The sequence below is a fragment of the Herpailurus yagouaroundi genome, unplaced genomic scaffold, assembly GCF_014898765.1.
Source record: "Herpailurus yagouaroundi ecotype Mexico unplaced genomic scaffold, PumYag 142, whole genome shotgun sequence".
Classification (NCBI taxonomy): domain Eukaryota; kingdom Metazoa; phylum Chordata; class Mammalia; order Carnivora; family Felidae; genus Herpailurus; species Herpailurus yagouaroundi.
In genome coordinates, this window is record NW_024412397.1 from 44,999,370 (window position 1) to 45,025,937 (window position 26,568).

The 26,568-nt window shown below is 38.0% G+C and overlaps 1 long non-coding RNA gene across 2 annotated transcripts in view; it reads left to right on the top strand.

The window, feature by feature from the left end:
* LOC121033052 (uncharacterized) overlaps positions 1 to 26,568 on the top strand; it is a 55,681-nt gene that overhangs the window by 17,218 nt on the left and 11,895 nt on the right. Inside the window, exon 1 of one of the 2 annotated variants that reach the window (XR_005791670.1) lies at positions 11,817 to 12,550. The exons of the other annotated variant lie outside the window; for it this stretch is intronic. This is a non-coding gene — a long non-coding RNA (uncharacterized LOC121033052). Of the gene's footprint in view, positions 1 to 11,816; positions 12,551 to 26,568 lie in introns of those variants that run through there. 2 annotated transcript variants of the gene reach the window in all.

Consider the following 26,568-nt stretch of genomic DNA (forward strand, 5'->3'; position numbering starts at 1 on the left):
CATCTTTTGTTGGGAAGGTACAAGAAACACCAGCATGGAAACAGAGTGAAACAGGGAGGGAGGCAGCCCATGAAGTATCTGTGTTAATACAGAGAGAGAAGTTGAATTCCACAGGGAATCTCTGAGAAAGGTTGAGATGTGTGCTTCAGAATTACCCCACTCAGGCTGAGGGAGTTGAGATATCCATACTCACACACTACTGGTTATTGGTTGAGGGCTGATCCTTGGCACTTCTGATCTGTGAGCCCTAGTATAGAGCAGCCTTCTAGGAAAACCTTCAGGAACGGAGAACCCACTACTGGCATGTGGAAGTCCTGCTTTCTGAGGGATAAGGATGGAGGGATATGGGCTGGGCACTGACAGGAGCTGCTATAATTACTTCATTATCTTTGGAGTTAGGTTCCATAGTCTGTGGTTCTTGAATTGCTCTTTTAATCTATCCTCATTGAATATCCATTTTACTATGATAAAGAACTATTTCTTTTTAGCCTTTTAGGGAGAGATGGATTGAAAAGCTTCTTTTAGAAAAGGTCATGTTCCTTAAAATAAAAAGGCTTAGTAAATTTTAAATCTTTGAGGATTTAACTTGCCTTCCAATTTCAAGAGTGCCTCCTATGTTCATGCAAGGCAATATTTATTTCCATCTGTGTAGCCATCAGTGTGTTCAGTGGGTAATGGTCTATACTTTTTTCTCCCAAATATTTAAAGAATAATAGGGTAGGGTTTTCTCTTATGTACCCCACATGTAGATGTTTGCTATGCAGAATTTGTATCATTACAGAAATTGTAATGATAGCAAGTTCAGGCAACCGGACCGTACAATGCCATCGTAAGAAAGCTGTTCTGGTTTAGCTGATGATGATGTACTTTAAAAAACAAAATAAATGCATTTAATAATGTGCCCAAAGCATTACAATCATTTCAGGAAATCTGGAGAGTACAAAAACACATATAAAAAATAAAAACCACCTATTTTCCAGCAATAACCACTACCATCATTTGTCATGTTGACTTGTATTCTTTCCTTATGTCCATTATGTCCATTTATTTCCATCTGATTATGATTTCCATATCATTAAAATATGTATAAGCACCTTTTGCATTCTAGAACAAAATGCATTTCTCTAGATTAGTAGTTTTTAAACTTTAGTGTGCCTCAGAATCACCTACAGACTTTGATAAAACAAAGATTGCTGGGCCTTATTATTTCTTGGCCTTTTAATTGGGTAGATCTAGGATGGAATCTGAGTATATGCAAATTAGAGAGTCTAACATTTCCATGTGAGGTTGATGATGCTGATCTGAACACTCTACATATAGAACCAAGTTTTATAAACTTTTTACACATTGGAGTGAAGGTAATTTTCTCTTTGATTAGGGCATGGATACACGTGCATGTTTATTTTGTAAAAATTCATCCAGCTCTTTGAATTTTATATGAATTTTACACATCAATAAAACTTCAAAGAAAACTTCAAAAACTTGCTTACAATAACTTAGTAATATTATCTCTATGCATGTGATATAGTTTATTCAGCCATGCCCTTACTTTCATGCTTCTAATGAATATTAGTGTATTCTACTACTAAAATCCTAATATTGTGTTAAGATTTTAGAGAATTTCAAATGTTTTATAGCGTGCAAATATAAGCTAAAAATGGATACAAATATTTTAGGACTGTTGGTACATATTGCCATATTGCTTTCCCAAAATTATAATAATCCATAGTTCAAACAACAGTTATGCAATTTCTGGTTTTATTTGCTGAATGGGTGATTGCTTTCTTTGGCTGATGGTAGTATGGTATGTTTCTTCATTGTTTAGCTATATTTTTAATATCTTAAGCATAAGTAAAATGTGTGAACAATCTATATGGTTTTCTTGTGCCATGCTTTCAGAACTATGGGCGATAGCATTCCTTGAAAGATCTAAATTCTTTGAAAACATGTTTCTAGCTTTGCCCTAGGTAAAATGCTGGAGATTGTTTTGTTTTGTATTCTTAATATTAAAGACTGAAAGCTAATATTGTAATTTGAATAGACCCCAACATTTTTTTTAAATTTCAAACCTTTTATTTTGGAATAATTTTAGATTTACAGGAAAGTTGTAGAGATAGTACAGAGAATTCCCGTGTACCTCCCATCCAGTTTTAGCTGCCCCTAATGTAGTCCTCTTACAAATCTGTGGTACTTTTTTAGTTTTTTTTTAATTTATTTCAGTTCCTATATTACAATTTTTTTTAAATTTTAAGTTTAAATCCAAGTTAGTTAATGTATAGTGCAATAATTTCAGGAAAAGAATTTAGTGATTCATCACTTACACGTAATATGTAGTGCTCATCTCAACAAGTGTCTTCCTTAATGCTCCTCACCTCTTTAGCCCTTCCTGCCAGCAACCCTCAGTTTTTTATATTCGAGTCTCCTATGGTTTGTCTCCTTCTCTGTTTTTATATTATTTTGCTTCCCTTCCCTTATCTTCATCTATTTGGTATCTTAAATTCCACATATGAAAACCAAATATTTGTCTTTCTCTTACTGACTTAATTCGCTTAGCATAATATACTCTAGTTCCACCCATGTTGTTGGAAATGGTAAGATTTCATTCTTTTTTATCGCTGAGTAATATTCCATTGTTTATATATACCACATCTTCTTTATCCATTCATTCATGGACATTTGGGCTCTTTCCATACTTTGGCTATTGTTGATAGTGCTGCTATAAACATTGGGGTGCATGTGCCCCTTTGAATCAGCCTTTTTGTATCCTTTGGATAAATACCTATTAGTGCATTGCTGGGTCATAGAGTAGTTTTTATTTTTTTGAGGGACCTTCATACTGTTCCCCAGAGTGGCTGCACCATTTTGCATTTCCACCAACAGTGCAAAAGGGTTCCTCTTCCTCTACATCCTTGCCAACATCTGTTGTTTCTTGAGTTGTTCATTTTAGCTATTCTGACAGGTATGAGGTGGCTTTGATTTGTATTTCCCTTATGATGAGTGATGTTGAGCATTTTTTCATGTGTCTGTTAGCCATCTGGATGTCTTCTTTGAAAAAGTATCTATGTCTTTTGCACATTTCTTCACTGGATTGTTTGTTTTTTTGGGTGTTGAGTTTGATACGTTCTTGATAGATTTTGGATACTGATCCTTTATCTGATATGTCGTTTCCAAATATCTTCTCCCATTCCCTCTATTGCTTTTTATTTTTACTGATTGTTTCCTTCACTGTGCAGAAGGTTTGTATCTTGATGAGGTCCCAATAGTTCATTTTTGCTTTTGTTTCCCTTGCCTCCGGAGACATGTTGAGTAAGAAGTTGCTGTGGCCAAGGTCAAAGAAGCTGTTGCCTGTTTTCTCCTCTAGAATTCTGATGGCTTCCTGTCTTACATTTAGGTTCATCTTTGAGTTTATTTTTGTGTATGGTGTAAGAAAGTGGTCCAGGTTCATTCTTCTCCAAAGAATGAACAGTTCAGTCTTCCAGGTTCATTCTTCTCCAAAGACTGAACAGTTGTTCAGTTTTCCCAATGCCATTTGCTGAAGAGGGTGTCTTTTTTCCATTGGATATTCTTTCCTGCTTTGTCAAAGATTGGTTGGCCATATGTTAATAGGTCCATTTCTGAGTTGTCTGTTCCATTGATCTATGTGTCTGTTATTGTGCCAGTGCCATACTGTCTTGATGATTACAGCTTTGTTTGGTTTTCTTTTTCAGGATCTCTTTGGCTATTTGAGGTCTTGTCTGGTTCCATACAAATTTTAGGATTGTTTGTTCTAGCTCTGTGAAGAATGCTGGTGTTATTTTGATAAGGATTGCAGCCCAATAACATTTGTTCTCCAGAGTACTCCTTCTGTTGTACTCTGCTCAGAAAAAACTGAGAGACTCTCATTAACTTTTTTCCTTCCTCATTGAAAAGTGAAACCACCATTATGTAACAATCAGGACTGCTATTTATGAGGTAATAGTGTGGAGGAATAGGATCCTCAGAGTTCCACTAAATATATTTACAACTAAATGTGGTCCTTGGGCACCTGGCTGGTTGGTTGAGCATCCAACTTCAGTTCAGGTCATGGTCTCACGATCTGTGAGTTCCAGCCCTGTGTCCGGCTCTGCACTGACAGCTCAGAGCCTGAAGCCTGCTTCGGATTCTGTGTCTCCCTCTCTCTCTCTGCCCCTCCCTCACTCATTCTCTCTCTCTCTCTCCCCCTCTGCCTCCCTCCCTCCTTTCTCTCTCTCTCTCTCTCTCTCTCTCTCTCTCTCAGAAATAAACATTAAAAAAAAATTTAAAAAAAAAACAACTAAATCTGGTCCTTGGGATGTGCGGGTGACTCAGTTAACCGTCTGACTCTTGATCTCAGCTCAGGTCATGATCTCAGCATTGTGAGATCAAGCCCCATGTTGGGCTCCATGCTGGGTGTGAAGCCTACTTAAATTTAAAAAATATTTTAAAAAATGTGATCTTTATGTTCAGCTCTCATTGAATCACAAGTTTTTAAAACCTTCTTTATTGAAAAATAGTCATTACAAATCAGATTTTGTGTTTATCTCTAATGTAGTCAACACAATGCATTATACTGAACAAAAGCCTTCTATATAAATAATCAAGCACATGTATGACTTTCCTTAGATTCTCGAACCTAAATATTAATATACACTGAAAGATATCTAAAGTGCATATAATTTTTCTATGTTCAGGGAAAATTACAAATATGGTAATCAAATATTGACATAGCACTCATTTTTTCTGTATGCAATAAAAACTTCGTACAATTCTGACAAGTAGTCCTTTCTTTCCAAGAGTTAATAGAATAATTTCCAATATTCACCACTATTACCTGTTTCTGTCATGATTAGAGATTTCAGGTAACAAACACTGTTATATGTGTCTGGGTGAGAAAGAACATGGTAAGTAGAATGTGAAAGCGGAACATTTAAGAAACTGACACATGGGTGTTCCATGCATATCTATTATACAACTACATTAAAACTAAAGCTGAATATTCTTTAACTGACGCATGCTTCTGGGATAGAAGTATGAAGTTCTGATGGACTGCAGTTGCTGGTTGTGTTTCCTGTATCCTTTCTAAATGTTTGGGAGATGAACAATAGGGGTAAAATTTGAAGAGAAAACAAGACAATTTGCTATGTTCTCCAATTACTGCCTGCTTCTTGCATCCCCCTTTATCTGGATGTTTGCCCTCAACTCTTCCACAATATGAATTTATTAATAAAAGTAAAACATTTTGCATAGAAGGGTGTACTTTTTAGGTGATATAGGATTCTGTGTTTTTCAATCTTTCTCTTTAGTCTTTCCATATCATAATTAAAATTTGGCTGGATACTGCCATAAAAATTTGATATAATCTACAATTTTTTTTAATGTTTATTATTGAGAGACAGACACAGAGCATGAGCAGGGGAGGGGCCGAGAGATGGAGAGACACAGAATCCGAAGCAGGGTCCAGGCTCTGAGCTGTCAGCACAGAGCCCGATGTGGGGCTTGAACTCACAAACTGTGAGATCATGACCTGAGCTGAAGTTGGACACTTAGCCGATTGAGCCTGAGCCACCCAGGCACCCCATATATATAATGATCTACAATAATGAAAAGGTAGTGAAATCTGTGTGCGAGAGCTTTCTTGGGGTTTATATCCTCTCCCTTTCTCCCCAGTGGCTAGTTTTATTAGGATTTGGAAAAGGTGGTTCAAATTTTACCATCCCAGAAAGTTTTTGAGAAAAAAGGCAGTAATTTACAATAGTATATTATACAATACCAAGGTGGCATAAGATATGTAGCAACAGGATGATGTAGTAGAGAATTACATTACCTCTCACTACCTATCTTTCCATCTGTCTATATATGTATCTATAGATAGATAGGTAGATATAGATATATGCCACAGTTCATCTAAAAGCATCACTGAGCACTTTGCAGCCAATTACTGGTCTTAAATGTCAGCAAGAGGATGTGTTAATTTTTAAGCAAAACCCAAAATGACTTTCCTATCTGAGCATCCAATGAAATTCTGCATCTAAGGGATTTTCTCCCACAAATGCCAAACTGAATATATTTACATATGTTCTTTCTGATATATGAAGAAGTTGGAAATTGCACATGACTTTAAAACAATTTAAGAAATTGCTTTTGCAAGCTGGGTGTTTACATCTGTGTATGATTATTTTAATTTTTTCTGTTAGGTGATTCTAAAAAATAACCAATAAAAGCTGTTTTGTTTTTTTTGTCTGTTACCTAAATAAGTTAGCTTTTAATGCTGATAACTTGGGACTCAAGTTTATGGACATAAAGTATAATTATTCTAAACCAAAAATGTAAACCTAAGTGAAATTTGGTACCTCAAATAAAGGAATATTATGTTTAAAAGCGAATAAATCAATTAAATTTTATTGTGTCATTTGTGGCACTTAAATTATTGGGAACTTTTCATTAGACCTATAGAGAACAAGTAGTTATATGGGTCTTTCCCTTTTCTGATTAATTAGCTGGTTAACCACAGCTCAAATTCATAAGCAACGATGGTCTCAACCCCTCTTCACTATAGGAAACCATTTTTCTAAGTTAACTCCTTTGGTATTATGTTCAGAGAACCTTAAACTTCTGTTTCATCATGTACCTTTTAGGTAACCAGACAGTTCACCACATACTTCGTACAAGCTTCTGAATAAAATTTAAAGTGACAACATTCACATGTGAGGAATATATGCCTAGTAACAGTAAAACGTGAGGTTATTCTGGTGCATCTCAGGGACTATTCATATGAAATTATGTAATATGTAATATTCAGAATTGCTTAGTAGCCCAGTGCTACTACTGTCTAATTTTTAAACACTAATCTTTTCCTGCCCAGCCACCTAGGGCCACCCCATGCAATACCAACCAGTCTATGAATACACAATATTTTTTAAAAATTGTATATAAGTGCCTAATTAAATGGGTACTTTTGCTGATGAGCCAATCAAAGGAAAAAAAAACGGAGAAGAGGAGCAGCTGTAAAAAAAATAAAATAATTAGGGGAGGGTGTGGGTAAGGTAACACGAGAAGAATTTCTTTCGTGCTAGATGCCTCTGATTTCCCTTGCTAAGGCAGAAGTACATGAAGAATTTTCCCCACAGTTTTTCATAGTGGAAAAGAACTTCCTCAAATTTGGGACTTATGTTTTGACAGAGTGTGACCAAATAAATCCATCCAGAAATTATTAACCATCCATCATGTGTGAAGACACTGTAAAGGAATAAAAAACCAAGATAATCTACACAGTGCTCCTTTAATATTTTCCTGCAATTATCCTGCTATAGTGGAAACTGCACTATTTAACCTCAACCGGCTTGAAATGAACTTTTAAACTTTGGTACAGATCCTTTCTATTTGTTCTTAATCTCCATTTCTAGTAGGTCAGTTAGTGAATTTATGGTGGAGTGTTGGATCTGGGGGCAAAATCTTCATTTAACATACCTGCTCTATACCCGGCATTGTAATAGCGGCTATGCAGATGATGAAAAGAATTAAGGGTTGAGGCCTTTTCCCTGAATGATGTTAACCGTATAGTCAGAGGTTTTAAGGACTCGGAGCTAAAACAAAATCAACCAAACAAAATGAGAAGCAATAAGTCTGAAAGGGAACAACTTTTCCAACGTGCGGCCTTATTGGTATTGAAATAATTCGATGACCAACACAGATCTTACCTTCTTTACATCAAGGGATGGTTTATTCAGATCAATAAACCCACACATTTACAGAAATGATTTGCACAGCAAATATGAAAGACAGCTCCTTAAACAGCACCTATTGTGGTGATTGCAACTGGTCCATTAAGAACCTCTGGGTGTGCACATCAGTCATTTCTAAAGTGTTGCTGTTAAAAAGGAGTCACGAGCTAATGCCTCCTGAGATGGAGTGTGCTTGACCTTGTCTGGGCTCAGGCATTCGCTCAGAGGGAGACATGTTGCATTTAGGTAACTGCAGGTGAGGTCTATGTTATGACCAGAAAAGCTGTTATAAAAGAGACCATATTTTTCTCTGAGGTCCGATATTTTCATGCGCTGATTTTTGAATAAGGTAGGGAGTCTGTTGCTTTTTCTCTTCTGTGGTTTAGCTGACATTTCTAGTGAAGCCCTGAGAACTATATAGGCTTTAGCAATGATAATATTTTGTGTTTCTCATGTCAGAATTTTAAAGCATTTTATTAAGAACATGAGTGCCCTCACTGGGTGAAAATGAAGAGCAGGTTAGTCATAAATCCAAGGGAGGGTACTGCTCACTGGTTCACACTGCTCTCATTCAGTTTTATGATCTCCTGTGCTAGACATATGGCAGCATAATGGTGTCAGGGACTCTCCTTTCATTGTCCTCTTCCTCAAGACAATGTGGCCTCCATTTACAGTGTTTATGAAGTGGGATGAGTCTCTGGGGATACAGGTTCTTTGTTTAATTACAGAGCTAGAGGGTTGTCTGTCTTCTCTGTTGTTGCCTCCAGATGCATCGTTGAAAGACCTTCACGACTGTAGGCATTTTCCTTCGTGAACACACACGTCACCAGGCAGAGCCCCCTGGCAGGTATTGGACATTCCGGGACCAGCATCTCCTATCTCTACACGAAGTGTCTTAAAGATGACATGACATCAGATTTTCTTCCTTATGTTAGAACTTTGAAGGTTGGAGGTGTGAAATCTGGCTTCCCCTAAGGCTCTCGTGTGAGTCTGAGTGTTGGTTTCACAAGCCATCTATGAAAAGGGTGTATGAACAGACTGTACAGATGCTCCGTCTGGCTTCGTTGTGCCAAAGAAATTGAGGGTACTTCTGCCACCAGGTTTTCTATTTTAAGACAGCTTACATATTTTTGCTGGTTTAATTTTTTCAAGATATTTTGTTGTTGTTGTTGATAAATGACCCAAACTGTGTGGTCAGTGAGATGAAAAATGGCTCACGTATTCCTTTTTAGCCAGACATCTCAGATGTGTGAAAGACATGAAATCCTCAATGAAGTCATATTTTCACGTGGTAAAACATTTTAAAATTTGATTTGAATATTGAAAATAAATGAGATTAATATCTTAGTCTTTAAAATGTCTTAATTTAAATGAAATTGACTCACTTCTCCTCTCCTCTCCTCTCCCCCAGCTCCCTCTCCTAGGGATCACATGCCAATGAGAACCTGGCTCCCTGGATCACACAGTTTGAGATGCTGATGTACCACAGTGAGACTAGTATAAGGGCACATGTCTGGCCCTCTGTAATTCTGGGATCCAAGTCCCATCAGTTTCCCTTTCTCTTTTTGGGCATTTTCGGTGTTTAAGATCACTCATGAGCTAGCCCTCAACTTGTATGTGACTCTCAACATTTTCCTCGCTGTGGTTTTCTTTCTTGTGCCTTCTCTGTCACATATGTGGGCTGGACCTGCCTGCTGTTCTGGCCCTGTGTCCCTTCTTTACCTCAGTAGGTTCCAACAGTCACCCCCAAGAGAGGTCCTGGCCAGGATCTGATATAGGTGGGCAGTGAGGCAGTTCTGACCCAATGCTTTATATTAGTTTTTTAGATTTTAATCACAGCTCAGTGGTACTTCATTTTCCCAGAGTTCAAATATTAGTCCATGAGAAAACAGAAAGCTCTAATAAGAATCGCTCTTTCCTTTGGAAATGGGTCCATACTGCCCTGGACCGAACTTCTTCCTTTGGAGAGAAAATCTCGTCTTCCAAACATATCTTGAACATGTCAGAATAGAATGAACATAGGTGTCTTGACAGTGGTGGCCCTGATCCCTTAACATTGATGGGTTAAAGCTAGTAAATAAAATTTGAAAAATCCTTATAAACAATAACAATCGTTATTAATGTTGCCAGATTATTTTTTTAAGTTTATTTATTTTGAGGAAGAGAGAGAGGGAGAGAGAGAAAATCCCAAGCAGGGTCTTGCTGACAGCCCAGAGCCTGATGCAGGGCTCAATCCCACGAACTTTGAGATCATGAGCTGAAATCAAGGGTTGGTTGCTTAACTGAGCCACCCAGGCACCCCAATGTTGCTATATTCTTAATTTAAAAATCTCTTTTTCACTCTCCTGAACTCTGATCCAGTCCTCATATTCCAAAATACGCAACTTGTGGTATTATTTGTAAAGATGTTCATTGTAAACCCCAATGGCTGAGCCACTTGAATACCCTGTCATTGCAAGGTAGGGAGGCAATAGGCTCATGAGAAAAAATACACTTCTGCAAAAAGTTGGGGCACCGCACTGCTAAATTCTTTGAAATCTGGCACCATTAAAAAAGTTCTGTATTGCATAGATGAAATTTGCTAAAAGAGTAAATCTTAAAAGTTCTCATCACAAGAAAAAAATTTTGTACTTATGTATGGTAACAGATGTTAACTACACTTATTGTGATAAGTTTGCAATGTGTACAAATAACAATTATGTTGTATACTTGAAGCTAATATGTTATATGTCAATTATACCTCAACATAATTTTAAAAAAAAATTTCTAGACATAGAGTGATTCAGATGGAATTGAAAGAAAATTCAGTCAAAGCCTAGAGTAAAATCAAGTGCCTATTAGCCTGAGAGGAATAATTAATAGGAATTAATGCAGAAGGGACCTAAACTAGGTGACCTTATTTATCTATTTATACAGCTATATGTTTTTAAATAAGTATAAAAATAATGTAAAAATATATGCATGTATATATAACATTTATTATATATATGTGTGTGTAGGTGTGTGTATAGGTAGTTGATAGATAAATGCTTTGCTAGTTTTTAAAATAGAGGGCAAAATTCAGAAAAAAAAATACATGGTAATCCCAAAGTTATGGGAAAACCTGACTGAGACATTGGTTATAAGATAGACACTAGTACTCCCCTTTTAGCAAAAAGGTCAATAGACAAAGCCCCTAGTTAAAAAGAGATCCTGTATGTAAATTTTTCAGCAGAGACTGCTCACTTCCAACATCTGTTCTTATCCTCTTCCTGAAGTATAAAACCTCTGAATTTTAGCTAGGTGCATGGCTTCCTAAAATAGATTACGTCTGCCAGCCTCATTTGAGGCTAGTTGTGGCCTAAAAATATAAACAGAAATGTCATATGTGATTTCCAGAAAATAAACTTTAAAAGAGAGGGTGATTAATACCAGAATATATAAAAAACCCCTACAACTAACAACAACAAAAAATAACCTGATTTTAAAAAAATAGGCAAAGGACTAGAATACACATTTCTCCAAAGAAGATATACAAATGGCCAATGAGTACATGAAAAGATGTTTAACATCACCAATCATTAGGGAAATGTAAATCAAAGCCACAGTAACATACCAGAATATACCCTTTAGAATGGCTATTATTAAAAAACAAAAATCCAGCAAATAACAAGTGTTAGCAAGGATGTGAAAAATTGGAAACCTTGTGCATCACTGATGGGAATGTAATGTGGTGCAGCCACCATGAAAAATAGTATGTCAATTTCTCAAAAAAAAATTAGGTGTAGAATCATCATATGACCTAGCAATTTCAATTCCACTTCCAGATTGTATATAATATAGTCTCAAATATATATATATGTGTGTATATATGATATAATATCTATAACATCATATATATAGTAATATATATCCCCCCAAAAATTGAAAGCAGGGACTCAAACACATATTTGCACACACGTTTATAGCAGCATTATTGACAATAGAAAGATTGAAGCACCCCAGTTGCTCAATAGATGAATGGACATGCTAAATGAAATAAGCCAGTCACAAAAGGACAGATATTGTATGATTCCACTTATGTGAGGTACGTTAAAGTAGTCAAATTCATGGAGACAGAAAGCAAAATAGAGGTTACCAAGGGCTGAGGGAAGAGGAGGAAGTGGAATGTTCATTGATTAATGGGTACAGACTTTCAGTTTGGGAACATGAAAAAGTTATGGTAGTGGATGGTGGTGATGGTTGGAGAACAATGTGATTGTACTTATGCCACTGAACTGTTCACATAAAATGGTTAGAATGATAAATTTTGTTATGTATGTTTTCTCACACACACACAAACATGCATACACAAATGTGTGTGCGTGTCAAAGATGTAAAAGGGAGGGCGTGTGCTTCTGTTCCTTTCTTTCTTTCTTCAGCTGGAATGTAAACCTAGTGAGTGGGAATTGAGCAGACATCCGGGATTGTAAGTAGAAGCCACAGGTTGAAGTTGGTGGAGCAACAGGACGCGAGGGTCTGGGTTTCATCACCACAGAGCGGCCATCCCAGTACCGGGCAACTCACTTTTAGATTTTACATGAGTGAGAAACGCTATCTTGTTTGGGCCACTAGTATTTATCTACAACTCTTTGCTGAATTTCATCCTATTTTAACCACTTAATACTGATTTGCTTTGCTGTAACTGAATGCCCTTCAAATTTTTGACCAGAATATTTGATCTGTGCTTTACATAGAAGCACACTATTATCCACTATGACTGTGACCAACATGAGCAAATAAATCCACCAGCAATAAGTCATAAAAACGATGATTATCATTCTCCTTCACAAAGAGGAGGTGCAATAAACCAGGTAAGAATGTATAATTTTAATCTAAGCTTCTCTTGAGCTTCTCTGTGTTTTGAGTAGATTGTTTATGTAATTGGGCTCCGTCCCTTGTAATTTTAGTTCATTCTTCTGGGATGTTAGCAGTCCGGCCATCCTGGCATCATTCATTGCTTAATTCTCTCAATTTTGTGGTTAAGGTGTGCATAAAAATTATTAAATGATACTAGAGTCAGTGTCAAATCTTCAGAAGAACATTTGAATTTCCAGGCAGTTGGAGGCCAACCAAGAGATTGCTCATTTGGGGGCAACAAAAGCGGGCACCTTGAAAACAAAGACAAAAAATAAAACCCAGTTCTTTGGACAATTTGTCCTCAGATCATTACTTAAAGTAGATTTTAAAAATTAGATAGCATGTATAATGATTCATACAAGTTATAAGGCATTTTATGGAGTGCTTGATAGACTATCCATTAACTATTATATATTCAAACCCACAATAACTTAAAATTGTATCATTGTTTAATTCTGGAGGAAACAAGTTTCAGACTCTAAACTCCTTGAAGTTTGGGGCTGAAGACAGTCATTTGCACATAATCATGATCATGTCTATAGCTTTGGAGTGTAATTATTATGCATAAAATACAAATACTAATATCTAGTAGAGAAAAAAATCCCTATGTCTTTTCTGTGTAAATATTTGTTTCTCTAGTCTATTAAATGATACATGTCCAAAAACCAAACAAACAAACAAAGCCTCTGGAAGCCTCCAAAGTTTATTTGTAGTGTTCCAGGTAATCTGACATTTGACCATTCCAATTACTAAATGACCCCATTGGAATGCGGACAAAACAAAGGTGTTTAGTCTGGTGAGGGCTGGAGTTCAGAATGTGAGAGGGGACTGGGAAACTGAACTCAGAGACAAGGACACTCTGCTTTCGTGTCCCATCCCCTCCCTGAGAAGATCACTTGATCCTCACACTATTCCCTCAGCTCTTTAGAACTCCATCTACCACTTTATCCGCTCCTCTCATCCAGCCTCTACCTCTTCTTTCCAACTCCAGAGGACCAGCTGTTTTGAAATTCAAGGCTAATCCTCCACATAATGTATATCTCATCCTTCCTTGTCTCCTCTAGGTCCTTATGGCAACTCTTTACCTTCCCTCTCTCTTGGCTCATTCCCCTCAGCTGTTTTTGCCTCTCTGTTCAGTACAAAAATTCAACCAATTTTTTCCCAACTCCACACAGTGATCTAGTTGCTACCATCTCTCTCCTTGGCTCTTCACAATCAAGTTACTTGAAAGCATAATCTATACTCAACATTTCAATTGCTCACCTATCAGCCACTCCTTCTAACCTGGCTTCTATGGCTCCCACTCCGTCGAAAGTGCTCTTGACAAGGTTATAGATGATATCAAAACGCTAAGTCCAATAGGTAGTTTTCTGTCATTACGTTACTAGAGCTCTCAGCCTCATCGAGTGGGGTCGAATCTCTTTTCCTCAAATACTTGATTTCTAGATTTCCCTTGATCTCTCTCTGTCTCCTCCTGATTCTGTGTCATTTGACATTTTTCTTCCATCTCTGCCTTAAATATGGTTGTTACCTGGGTCTGTATCCTTCACACTCTCTCTTCTTATTCTCCGGGAAATCTTTCCACCCTCACAGCTTTATCTCCTGCCTTGTCTTTCAAATTTGTTTCTCTGTTTGCCTTAGGCAATGATGATAACTCCAGGACTCAGTCTTTCCATTTGAACATCCCATGGACCTCTCCATCTCAACATGCACAAATTCAGGCTTATCGCCACTAAGCCTCATTAGCCTCCTATATTCCCTCTCTTGATGTATGATGTTACCTGGTCTTTCTTTCCATCTCCTAAACAAACAAGATATATTTTCTTACCTCTAGCATTTGCACGTGCTACTCCATCCTTTAAGGAATATTTCCCTAGCCCATTTTACTTAGCACTTTTTGTCATTAAGATCTCACCTAAATGCTATTTCTTTTAGAAACCTTTTACCAAATCCCAAGTTTCTGCTAGCACTTCCTACTACATACTTCTTTTGACCCTTTTTACTTGTCTGTAATCCCCCTAGACTGAGTTCCTTGAGGCTTAGGACTATGCCTTGTTTATTATTGTATTGACAGAGTCTGGGACATAGTATTATATATAGTACTAGATATATATCTTGAATGACTGAATGGACCTAGAGTCCTGTGAATTATCCTACACCGTTTCTTTATTCCACAGTGCACTAAGTTCTAGAATTCAACTTCCTGGATTACTATCAAATCCGTTTCTTTGACTTTTTCCCCTAACATGCTTTCTTCTCTAGTTATTGCAATGGTCTTCTTGTTCGTCTTGCTGGCTGTAGGCATATTCCTCTCAAAATTCATCCCATATCTTGACGCCAGAATTATCTTTCTAAAATATAAATCTGACCATGCCACTTACCTACTCTAAATATTTCCATGGCTCCCCACCTACCATGTTTGTCAAACTACAAAACACAATATATGGGGAAATTCGTGCTTTGTTCCTTGCCATGTTTCCACACCCTTCACTTACCTCCCGTACACTCACAGTACACATAAGTCTTGCCAAACTTGGCATTGTTCCCTGAATGAGATGTCATATTTACCACCACCCCTGCCCCCATGTCTTAGTATGAGCTCTTCCTTCTGCTTAGATACCCAGTTCAAAAGTTAACTTTCAAAATTTTTCTCAGGTTTCACTCCCTCAGGCAGAAGTCTCTTGACTCCTTTAGACCAGGTAAGGTTCCCCTCCTCTGTGTTTTCATACAAGCTTCTGCATAATTCTTTATTTTAATGTGGGATAGAAACCCCAAAGGGTCCTTGGATACTGACATATATGTACTTTTGAAGGCTGAAAGTCCTGATGTTACCCTATAGCAATTTTATCTTTCCAACTAAATTCATTTCCTTTGAGATTTTTATGATTTGTAAGGTTTAATGATAAAATCTTCTCACATTTTTCAAGGCTGCTTTCCATTACTACAGACTGAATGCTTTCACTCTGCTGAATGTTAAATATCAAAACAGAAGAAAGACCTACTAGTACTTCTCCCTGGAGCATGGCTCTGCGTTTCTTTTGTAAATGTACTCATTCCTCATCACTGTACTCTTATGGGCAATTTTCTTTCCTTATACATTCTCCTGGGATTGCATTCTGTACCTGCCTGGGAAAGAGAACACTGGCACATGGCAGTGTTTGAGAGCTGGCTGGAAAAATAAAAGAGATACTTCACTGAGCAGTTATGCTGGGAAGCTCCTTCAATCATGTGTTGGGACTCTGATCTGATATGCTTCTTTTCAATGCAAAAAAAGAGAGCTACACAGTGGACCTCACTTCACTCTATTCATTTATAGTTCCCAAATAATGATGGCATTACTAGTTGCTGAGGATACAAAAACAAATAAGGCAGAGCTCTTTTCCCTAGAGGACTTACAGTTTAGTAAGCAGAATAGATACATTTAAAAAAATGCATGCATAAAGGTCAGTGATAGACAAAAATATTCCCCAAAGGCAAGCTGATCAATTTTAAGCAGTGGAGAGAATAAGGAATGCAAGATGATAGCTTTGATTTCATCCATATAGGGTTTGAAGTGCTTATGTGACATTCAGATGGAGCTGGTCCACAGGCAGGTGGCATTACAGTCCTGGCACTCAGGAGATGATCTTATCCTGATAACATAGATTTGGGATTCCCCAGGGGAAAGAAGATATTTGAAGCTGTACAAAAACTGATGGATTAATGGCAACAATATTTAAGGGAGGGATATTAATGGGGGGGGGGAATAGTGATCTCAGAGAGAGCTTGAGATGGGGAAGAGATTTCAGAAGCCAAAGAAGGTTATTCATGAAGAAAAGAGTGGTCACCAATCAGGTGCCACCAAGAGGTCAATGACAAAGCATCAAGAAGAGTCTATCGGTTTTAGCCATGATGATCAGTGTCTGAACAGATAGGGCAGAATGTGGGACCAGACAACAGTCTGGGAACTGATGCAAGTTAAGGCAGTTTAGATGGTGAATACAGAATATTTGTCAAGAATCGTGGCTATGAATGGAAGGAAAGCAACAAGAGAGAAGCTGGGAGAAGCGTGGTCAGAAAATACCCCATTATATTCAACAGTTTTCAAAGACATGAGAATATACCAGTGCTGAGGAGGCTTCACTGGAGTGGAAGAGATTGAAGATACATGAGAGAGGGAAGAGCTGATAACAGAGCAAGGTCCCAGAGAAACAGGAAAAGAGGCTATCATGCTCCCCATTTCACACTTGGGGTTGGGCAAGGGAGCAATTCATCACAGATGCCTTTATGAAATCTGCCCAGCCCTTTCAGTTGTATCTTGTACAGAGACCTCCGCAAATGTGATGAGGTTACTTTTTACTTCACGTTAGCAAATAAGAAAAATGTTCCCCTGAGTGCCGCACAAGTAGTTCCAAATATTCATTTCTTTAACTAGAACAAATCTCTTTGGTTCTCTCTGGTACTGCCAAGATCACTTAACTGCTGCACTGAGAATGTTCGACCTCCCTCACTTCACTGATCATCCAAAATGAGCTTCCTCTGCATCCCGAGCACAGCCCAGACTCGATTCACAGTTCCTAAATCAGACCGAAAATCGGGTCACCACTGTAGTCTTTATTAAGTGCTGAGACCTCTCTGATCTTTTTCTCTTACCAATAGTCCATAATTCATTCCTAAAAAAATGCCCTGTGAATTCTGATGATCATAAATAATTTTGTTCTCTCCGTATTTAAAATACAATCCATAATTGTTTGACCAGCTGGCCATCACCAGTGCACCGTACTTAATCAAGGGCTGATTTGATTTGCACGAGTATTTGATATCTCTAGATTGTGGTAAATACATGCCTTCTACATTGGGCAGATGTCGTCATGTCGTATTCTTACGGATCGATAATATGCACAGTGAAGATTATATTATTGTGCCCACCGGAGGGTGAGCAGTTTAATAAGTTCAAGGCAATTGGAGGGTTTTGTGACATAGGAGTGCAGTGTTTGGGACAATAAGGGCTTTGGCTTCTATTGTTTTCTGAGCTGGAATACTGCTGCTTTGGCTTTAAGTCTGGAAATACCTCTGTCTGGTACTCTCTCTTTGAAACCTCCAGTGTGGGTAAGGTGTTCCTCCTCTGAACTCACATCTCATCTGCACACACAGACAACCGCAGTGAAATTGTTGCACTGTTTTGTCTATACCACCCAACTAGACTGTCTCGTTAACTCTTACAGCACCTGGTCCTAGTGCACTCGCTGGTTTCTAGCAGCCATTTAATAAAATGTATTGAATAGTTGAATGAATGCATGTGTCCAAGTCTTGTTATTTTGATTTGGAAAGTTACAAAAATAACCTAATATGGTGAGGGGCTAACTCCCCACTATGCTGTGTTTTCTGCTACTTGAAAGTCGTGATTCTCTCAGCAGTTTGGAGCAGAAGCTTTCCTGTAATTTTGTGTCCTCAGAAAATCCCATATTCTCGGAACACCTAAAGAGATAGTTCCTCGCTCTCAATTTAGTGGGTAATTTTCTCATCCTTCAAATTTTCATAGCCTTTCTGCCCTATTTTTTTCTGCCTGGCATTTCCCAGAATCTGAGACATAATAGTGCTATTTTAAAAAATCATCCCATTTCCTTACTGGTTTGTAATTTACTCGAAGAAAGGGATTGCACTTATTTTATAACCTCCAACAGTGCTTTACACTGTGCTTTGCTTTAGGTAGCGACTAATAAATACTGGTCATGTTGAACTTCATCAGCAACTACCACTTAAGTGGGGCAGCAAAATGCTAATGGACTTTAATGCAGTGGTGGTAGCTTATGGCATGGAAGGGGAGCCAGCGCATGGTGCTGATCACTGTGGGCCGATGCATCCTCGAAACAGTGTGCTCCTTGGACTGGGACAGCCAAGTGCTGTGGCCTGGGCCTCCTGCTTGGCAAAGGCTGGTAATGACTGAGCTGATGCATATCCCAACTGGCAGCCAGTTATTTACTAAGCACATCAACATGGTATTGAGAGAAACTCAACCAAATGGGAAGGACCTACAGAGAGAATCAGGTGCTTTCTAAGTTAACACTTCTTGGAGGAAAGTAAATTCCCATACTCCTTAAATAATAGAATTGCATTCCCAGTTGAGATTTTTCAGGGTTGAGTAAAATAAGTGAGAAACTTACAGGTTTTTTAATGACAAAACATTCCCATTATAGCCAAATAGATAATCTTACCTGAACATGTAAGATTAAATAGTCAAATATCTATATAAGGGATGGGAGAAAGTAGATTCAAAGTCAATGCTACATATTGCCTTTGTCACATGATGTACCTTAGTGTATTTAAAGTCTGTAAGAGTGCATTTCACAGCAACAATTGGATTTCAGCAATTCTTAAAAGAGAGCTTAAAAATGCATTGCCTTTTCATTTGCTAAAAAAAAAAAAATCAGTTATCCTATAAAATTGTTCAATATCTGTATGATTTATGAACAGAAAAAAAAAAACCTTTCTAGTTATAAAAGGACTAAGGTTACAAAAATAAACATGATAGCCAGCTCATCATTTATCACACTTAACAAATTACGGTGATTTAGAGAACTATGGGTTAGAAAATGTGTTCTGCTGAACACTAATTTTTGGAAAACTGAAATTATTTAGGAGATAGAAGTGTTTGTATCTCAAGTTCTGATTATGTAGAAAAACAATCATTAAGGAAGGATGGCTTTATTAGACTTTGAGACTATGTTCAAGATACAAAAGTACTATTAAGAGGGAAATATTACAACCAAACTCAGAGTTTAATGATTTCTATTGTAACTACAGAAATCACAGATCTATGATCGCTGAGGTAACTGTAGATAATCTGGTTAAAGATTCTTATGCATAAGAATAAGTAGTTAGTTTGAAAGTATCGCCCTCGGATTATTTATTCATTACACAGGAACACACCTTTACAGTAGAGAAATCTGGTAGACACCACACTAAGTGATAAAACCTAACATTACCAATAATGGACAAATGGATACACATTTTTTTAAATTTTTTTTCAACGTTTTTTATTTATTTTTGGGAGAGAGACAGAGCATGAACGGGGGAGGGGCAAAGAGAGAGGGAGACACAGAATCCGAAACAGGCTCCAGGCTCCGAGCCATCAGCCCAGAGCCTGACGCGGGGCTCGAACTCACGGACCGCGGAATCGTGACCTGGTTGAAGTCGGACGCTTAACCGACTGCGCCACCCAGGCGCCCCGGGATACACATTATCTTAACAAGACTAGTTTTTTTTTTTTTTTTTTTTAATTTTTTTTTTTATTTATTTTTGAGACAGAGAGAGACAGAGCATGAACAGGGGAGGGTCAGCGAGAGGGAGACACAGAATCTGAAACAGGCTCGCTCTGAGCTGTCAGCACAGAGCCCGACGCGGGGCTCGAACTCACGGACCGCGAGATCATGCCCTGAGCCGAAGTCGGCCGCTTAACCGACTGAGCCACCCCGGCGCCCCTTAACAAGACTAGTTAACCTAATTCTAGTCATCAGGAAACAATAAAGCAAATCCAAATTGAAGAACATTCTTTAAAACACTCTTCAAAGATGTCAGGCTTGTGAAAGACAAGAAAAAAAAAATTACAGAACTATTGCAGATTGAAGGAGAACAAAGAGATGTGATAACTAGTTGCAATATTTGATCTTTGACTGGATCCTGGGTACAAAACCCCAGAAAGCTATAAGGAACATTATAGGGACAGCAGCAGAAATAGGACCATGGATTGTATATCTGATAATATATGTGTATCAGTGTTAAATATCCCAGGTGTGACAAATTATGTTTATAAGGGAAATGTCTTTGTTTTAAGGTGATACGAGCTGAAATATTTGAAGTGTCATTATGACTGTAACTCTCAAAGTGATGGTTAAGAGAATAGAAAAAATTAGCAAAGTGTTAACAATTAGCGAATCTAATCTAAAATATATTCTTCAGGGGCACCTGAGTGACTCAGTCAGTTAAGCGTCTGACTTTGGCTCAGGTCATGATCTCATGAGGTCTCATGAATTCAAGTCCCACACTGAGCTGCTGTCAGCACAGAACCTCCCTCAGATCCTCTGTCCCCCTCTCTCCCTGTTCCTCCCCTGCTTATGTGCACGTGTGTGCATGCTCTCTCCCTCAAAAATAAATAAAAACATTTCAAAAATAAAAAATGTACCTTATGTGGGCATTCTTTGTACTATATATTTTTTGACTTTCTATAGACTTGGCATTTTAAGTTAGAAGAAAAAGACTTAGTGGTAGTTGAACTTAAGTTTGAATAAAAATTGCTGGTGTGTAGGTTGGGGGTGGCGCCCGGGTGGCTCACGTCCGGCTTCGACTCAGGTCATGATCTCATGGTTCATGAGTTTGAGCCCCAGCTCAGAGCCTGGGCCTTAGATTCTGTCTCCCTCTCTCTCTACCCTTCCCGCACTCATTCTCTGTCTCTCTCTCAAAAATAAATAACCATTAAAAATTTATTTTTAATTGCCAGGGATATTTATATTTATGAAAAGTGTAAATTCCCAAGGGGCCGCCTGGGTGGCTCAGTCACTTGAGTGACTCTTCATTTTGGCTCAGATCATGATCCCGGGGTCATGAGACTGAGCCCTGTGTCAGGCTCTGTGCTGAGCATGGAGCCTGCTTAAGATTCTCTCTTTCTCTCCTTTTGCCCCTCTCTCCTGTTCTCAGTCTCTCTCTCTCTAAAATTAAAAAAAAAAAAAAAAAAAAGTAAATTCCTGAGCTCTACTCTCAGACACTCAGTGGGACTGAAGTGAGGTCCACTTAGACTGGAGCTATATAAGAATACATGGATTAGAAGTTTCAGCTTTCTACAATACTATTTATGAATACATTATTGTTCCCTTGATCTGGTCCCTTATATCCATCCCTTCACTATGCCAACAGCAGAGCCACCAAAGATGGGAAGGTGCATACAAGTTTCTGGGTTTGCTGGTCTGGGATCATCACCTTGCAAATGAATGCAAATCCCACCATCAGTAGGGTGGGGTACTCTCCTGTTTTACATGCAGGCTCTCACCTGCTTGGGGCCCTCCTCATCATCAGTAACAGTCTTGACTCTGACCTTTTTGGGAGCGTAGTAGAGAAAGCTCAAATGCCAGTACAGCTGCCATGCAAGTGTCCTTTCAATTAGGCCAAATGTGTGTGTTTTGGGTTTTATTAAGCTGCATACATTTTTATTTTATTATTATTTTTTAAATTTTTTTTTCCAACGTTTTTATTTATTTTTGGGACAGAGAGAGACAGAGCATGAATGGGGGAGGGGCAGAGAGAGAGGGAGACACAGAATCAGAAACAGGCTCCAGGCTCTGAGCCATCAGCCCAGAGCCTGACGCGGGGCTCGAACTCCCGGACCGCGAGATCGTGACCTGGCTGAAGTCGGATGCTTAACCGACTGCGCCACCCAGGCGCCCCAAGCTGTATACATTTTTAAAATGAAGGTATCATTCATACGACATACAGTACATTTACCAAGTATACAATTTTAAAATGATTTTTCTCCCATTTGCCAAGTTGTGCAAACATCGTCACTATCTAATTCTGGAACATCTTCATCACCCCAAAAAGAAACTACCTATTAGTAGTCAGATCCCATTCCCCACTCCCTCCAGCTCCTACTTTTTCTGTCTTGGTGGATTTGCTCATTCTGGATGTCAGAATCATACAACGTGTGGCCTTTTGTGTCTAGCTTCTTTCACATAGCATAATGTTTTCAAAGTTCATCTGTGGTGTAGCAAGTGTCAGTACTTTATTTCTTATAGTAAAATAATATTTCATTGTATACATCACATTTTATTTATCCTTTAATTGCTTGATGTATACTTGTTTTCCCCCGTTTTATGGCTATTCTAAGTAATGCTACTATGACTACTAGTGTAAAAATTTGTGTGTGGACATATGTTTTCCTTCCTCTTGGGTATAGTTTACCCGGAAGGGGAATTGCTGGATCATATGGTAACAACTCCATGTTTAACCTTTTGAGAAACTGGCAAACTATTTTCCAAAGTGGCTGCACCATGTTAAATTCCTACAAGTTTACACGAAATTTCCAGTTTCAGCACATTCTTGCCAACACTGCTTATTCTATGTTTGCTTTATTTTGTTTTTATATAACCATGTGAAGCCGTGTCACATCGTGCTTTTGATTTGCATTTTCCTAATGATTAATGATACTGACCGTCTTTTTATACTCTTATTGGCCATCTGTATATCTTCTTTGGAAAATGCCTATTCAAATCCTTTCCCCGTTTTTTAACTAGGTTGGTTTTTGTCATTATTGAGTTAAAGGAGTTCTCTTTCTCCATCGGACATTAATCTATTTCTCATTTTGTTGCTTGCGCTTCCAGTGTTATATTCAACAGGTTTTATTGCCAAATCCAACATCACGAAGCTATTGCCCTGTGTTTTCTTTTAGCTCTTGTATTATGGCATTGATCCATTTTGAGTTAACTTTTGTAGATAAACCAAGTAAAAGTCCAACCTCATTTTTTTGCATGTGGATATTCCAGTTTCCCAATGCTATTTGTTTGTTTAAAAGACTGTCTTTTCTCCGTTGAATGGTCTTGGCACTTCTGTCAGATATCATTTAAACAAGTATATGTGTATTCATTTCTGGGATCTCTATTCAGTTCTCTTGGTCTATATGCCTGTCTTTATACCAGTAGCACACTTTATGCCAGGGTTTTAGCTTTGCAATAAGTTTTGAAATCAGGGAGTGTGAGTTCTTCAAGGATGTTCCTCTTTTTCAAGATCCTTTTGGCTATTTGTGGTCCCTTGACCACAAATATCATTTTTTTTAAAGTTTTTATTTAAATTTCAGTTAGTTAACATATGGTGTAATATTAGTTTCAGGTATACAATTTGGTGATTTAACACTTACATACAACACCTGGTGCTCATCGCTACAAGCTTACTTCTTCATCCCCATCACCTATTTCACCCTTCCCCCACTCTCCTCCCCTCTGGTAACCATCAGTTTGTTCTCTATAGTTAAGAGTATGTTTCCAAGTTTTCCTCTCTCTTTTTTTCCCCCTATGATTGTTTGTTTTGTTTCTTAAATTTCACATATGAATGAAATCATATGGTATTTGTCTTTCTCTGACTGCCTTATTTCACTTAACATAATACTCTCTAGTTTCATCCATGGATTTTCCTACTTCTGAAAAAAAAATCACTGGGGTTTTGGTAGGGACTGCATTGAATCTGTAGATTGCTTTAGGTGGTATTGATATCTTAACAGTGTAAGTCTTCCAACCCACAAACACAGGATATCTTTCTATTTGTTTGTGTCTCTAATTTCTTTCAGCAACATTTTATAGTTTTAAGTGTATAAGTCTTTGCCTCCTTGGTTAAATTTATTCCTAGGAATCTTTTTTTTTTTTTAAGTTTTATGTATTTTGAGGGGTGGAGGGAGAAGGGCAGAGAGAGCGAGAGAGAGAATCTAAAGCAGACTCTCTGCTGTCAGCATGGAGCTGGACATGGGATGGGGGGGGATACTTGATCCCACCAACCGTGAGATCATGACCTGAGCTGAATCCAAGAGTCAGACTTTAACTGACTGAGCCACCCAGGCACCCAGGAATCTTTTTGATGTGACTATGGCCTGAATGTTTGTGTTCTCCCGAATTCCGTATGTTGAAACTACTCCCAGTGCAGTGGTATTTGGAGATGGGACCTTTGGGAGGTGATTAGGTCATGAGGGTGGAGCCTCCATGATGAAATCAGTTTCTTCATAAGAAGAAATAAGAGAGAGCTTTCACCCTGTTTCTCGAATATCCACTGTATGGGGACACAGAAAGAAGATAGCCACGTGTGAACCAGGAGGAGAGCTCTCACCAGAACCCAACCATGCCAGCACCCTGATCTCAGAATTCCCAGCCATGAGAAACAAACGTTTGTTGTTTCAGCCACCCAGTCTATGGTGTTTTTGTTATAGCAACCCAAACTAAGAGAGATACCACTCTAAAGAAAATGCTATTGCTTTCTTAATTTCCTTTTGAATTGTTCATTGTTATTGTATAGGAATGTACCGTGTTTTGTGTTTTTAATTTTAATTTTTCCTGCAACTTTGTTGAACTCATTTATGAGTCCTTATAGGTGTGTGTGTGTGTGTGTGTGTGTGTGTGTGTGTGTGTGTGTAATTTTTAGGATTTTCTATATATAAGATGATGTCATCTACAAAGAGATGATTTTACTTTCTCTTTCCCAATTTGGATGCCTAAACTTTCACTTTTAAGCCAAAATTTTTTTGTAGTAAAAGTGGAATGATTGTTCACATATCCATTTGTTTTGAATTTATGCTTAAAGTCTTACACATAATTGTAAAAAGAGAGGTTTTGATATTTCTTGTGTCTTTTCAACAAAAGGACAAATTATAGTAAGTACTCGCTAGTACCTGATTTGGGCTCATCCACATGACCAGGTCCAAATTCGGGCAATGGCATTTAAAGTAAACTGATTTAACCTCTTTGGCCAGCAGGAATGGGAAAAAGAAAAGAAAATCTTATTTTACTACCTACATTTCTCCGACTCTGGGCTAGATCTATATAATTGATTCTTTCACATTGACTGTTGACAATTTGATCGGTTCTTTGTGTCCAACATAGTGACAGAACCTAAAACAATTTGGCCTACAAATATTGAATTTGGTAGTGTATGAAATGCAACTCACATCAAGCAGCCACATAACAACAACAAAACCATTAGTACGCCGCAGAAGGAAAATGACACAGAGAAAAAGCCATTTGAGTGATAGGGCAAATTCTTCCAGGTCAACTCCATCTGGAAAATCTTCCTCCACCTAAGATCCTGGGTTCCATGAAACTTTCCAGGGCAACGGTAGAAAGTTGGTAATGAATTTGCATAGCCAGGTGAATGTTATACAAATGAAAGTTATATCACCTTGGGCTTTAAGCGCTTTGTCCTTCCACAATGCCCAAGTTTGGGGAAATAAGAAATAAAACCAAAAATAGAGGCAAGGATAACAAAAACAAGAGAAATAGAGATCCAGGTGTTTAAATTTGTGTGGTCGATACTGAAAAGTTCTGTCCTCTAAGGATCCTTTGGACAGGTGCAGGGAGAGAATCTAAAAGCTGTTATTTTGTTCGACCCCAGAAAGTGACAAAAAACAAGTTTCCTGAGTTAAAAAATATCACAAGCAGTGTTGTGTGTCCATGTTATAACTCATTAGCAGGTAAGGTAGAGTATTTATGATGTTAGAAATTTGGCTTTTTCTACCATAGGAAATAACGGATTATTGCTACTACTACTGACCTGGCAGGATTTAACTAATCAGCATCTGAAAGAAAATAGTTCAGGTTTGAATTTTCCAAGTGCCACTGAAAAGGGGTTTGTTTATCATAGTAATTATGCTATCAGCATACATTTAAAGAAAACTGCTATGGGAAATTTGATGAAAATGGGCTTTGAACTTTCTTTGGACCCCATGATTTTAAGCTTCCTTTTAACAAGGAAATCTACAAAAACCTGAAGCTGCAAAGTGGCATTTTTCCACCCATCTAAATTCATGTTGAGTATTAAGCACTGGTAGAGTCTGAAATGAGGAACAAACAGTCACTTAGACAGCACATATTGCGGAAATATCCCATAAAGATGTAAGAGTCTGCATTAATCATCTGAGTGGGACAATGGGTGACCTTTTCTAATAAGAACTGGAGCATCTAAAGTGAACATTAAATTTCACTGCAGTTCTATTTGCTGTCTATCTGTGGCATTCATCACCGCCGGGATGTAAATGTCCTGAGACTGTTGGAATCTGACAATCACACTTCATGGAGAGGGAATGTTTTGAAGAGCACAGAAAGCTTGTTCACCCCCAAATTTTGGCAACCTTAGGGCCATTATGGCTTCGTTTCTCTTTCATTATGAAAGCAGAGCAGCTGTTGAGCGAGCAAGGTTAACAAACCTTGGAAAAACATTAAAGTTAATTTGTTTTTAGGGCTTTCCTAAA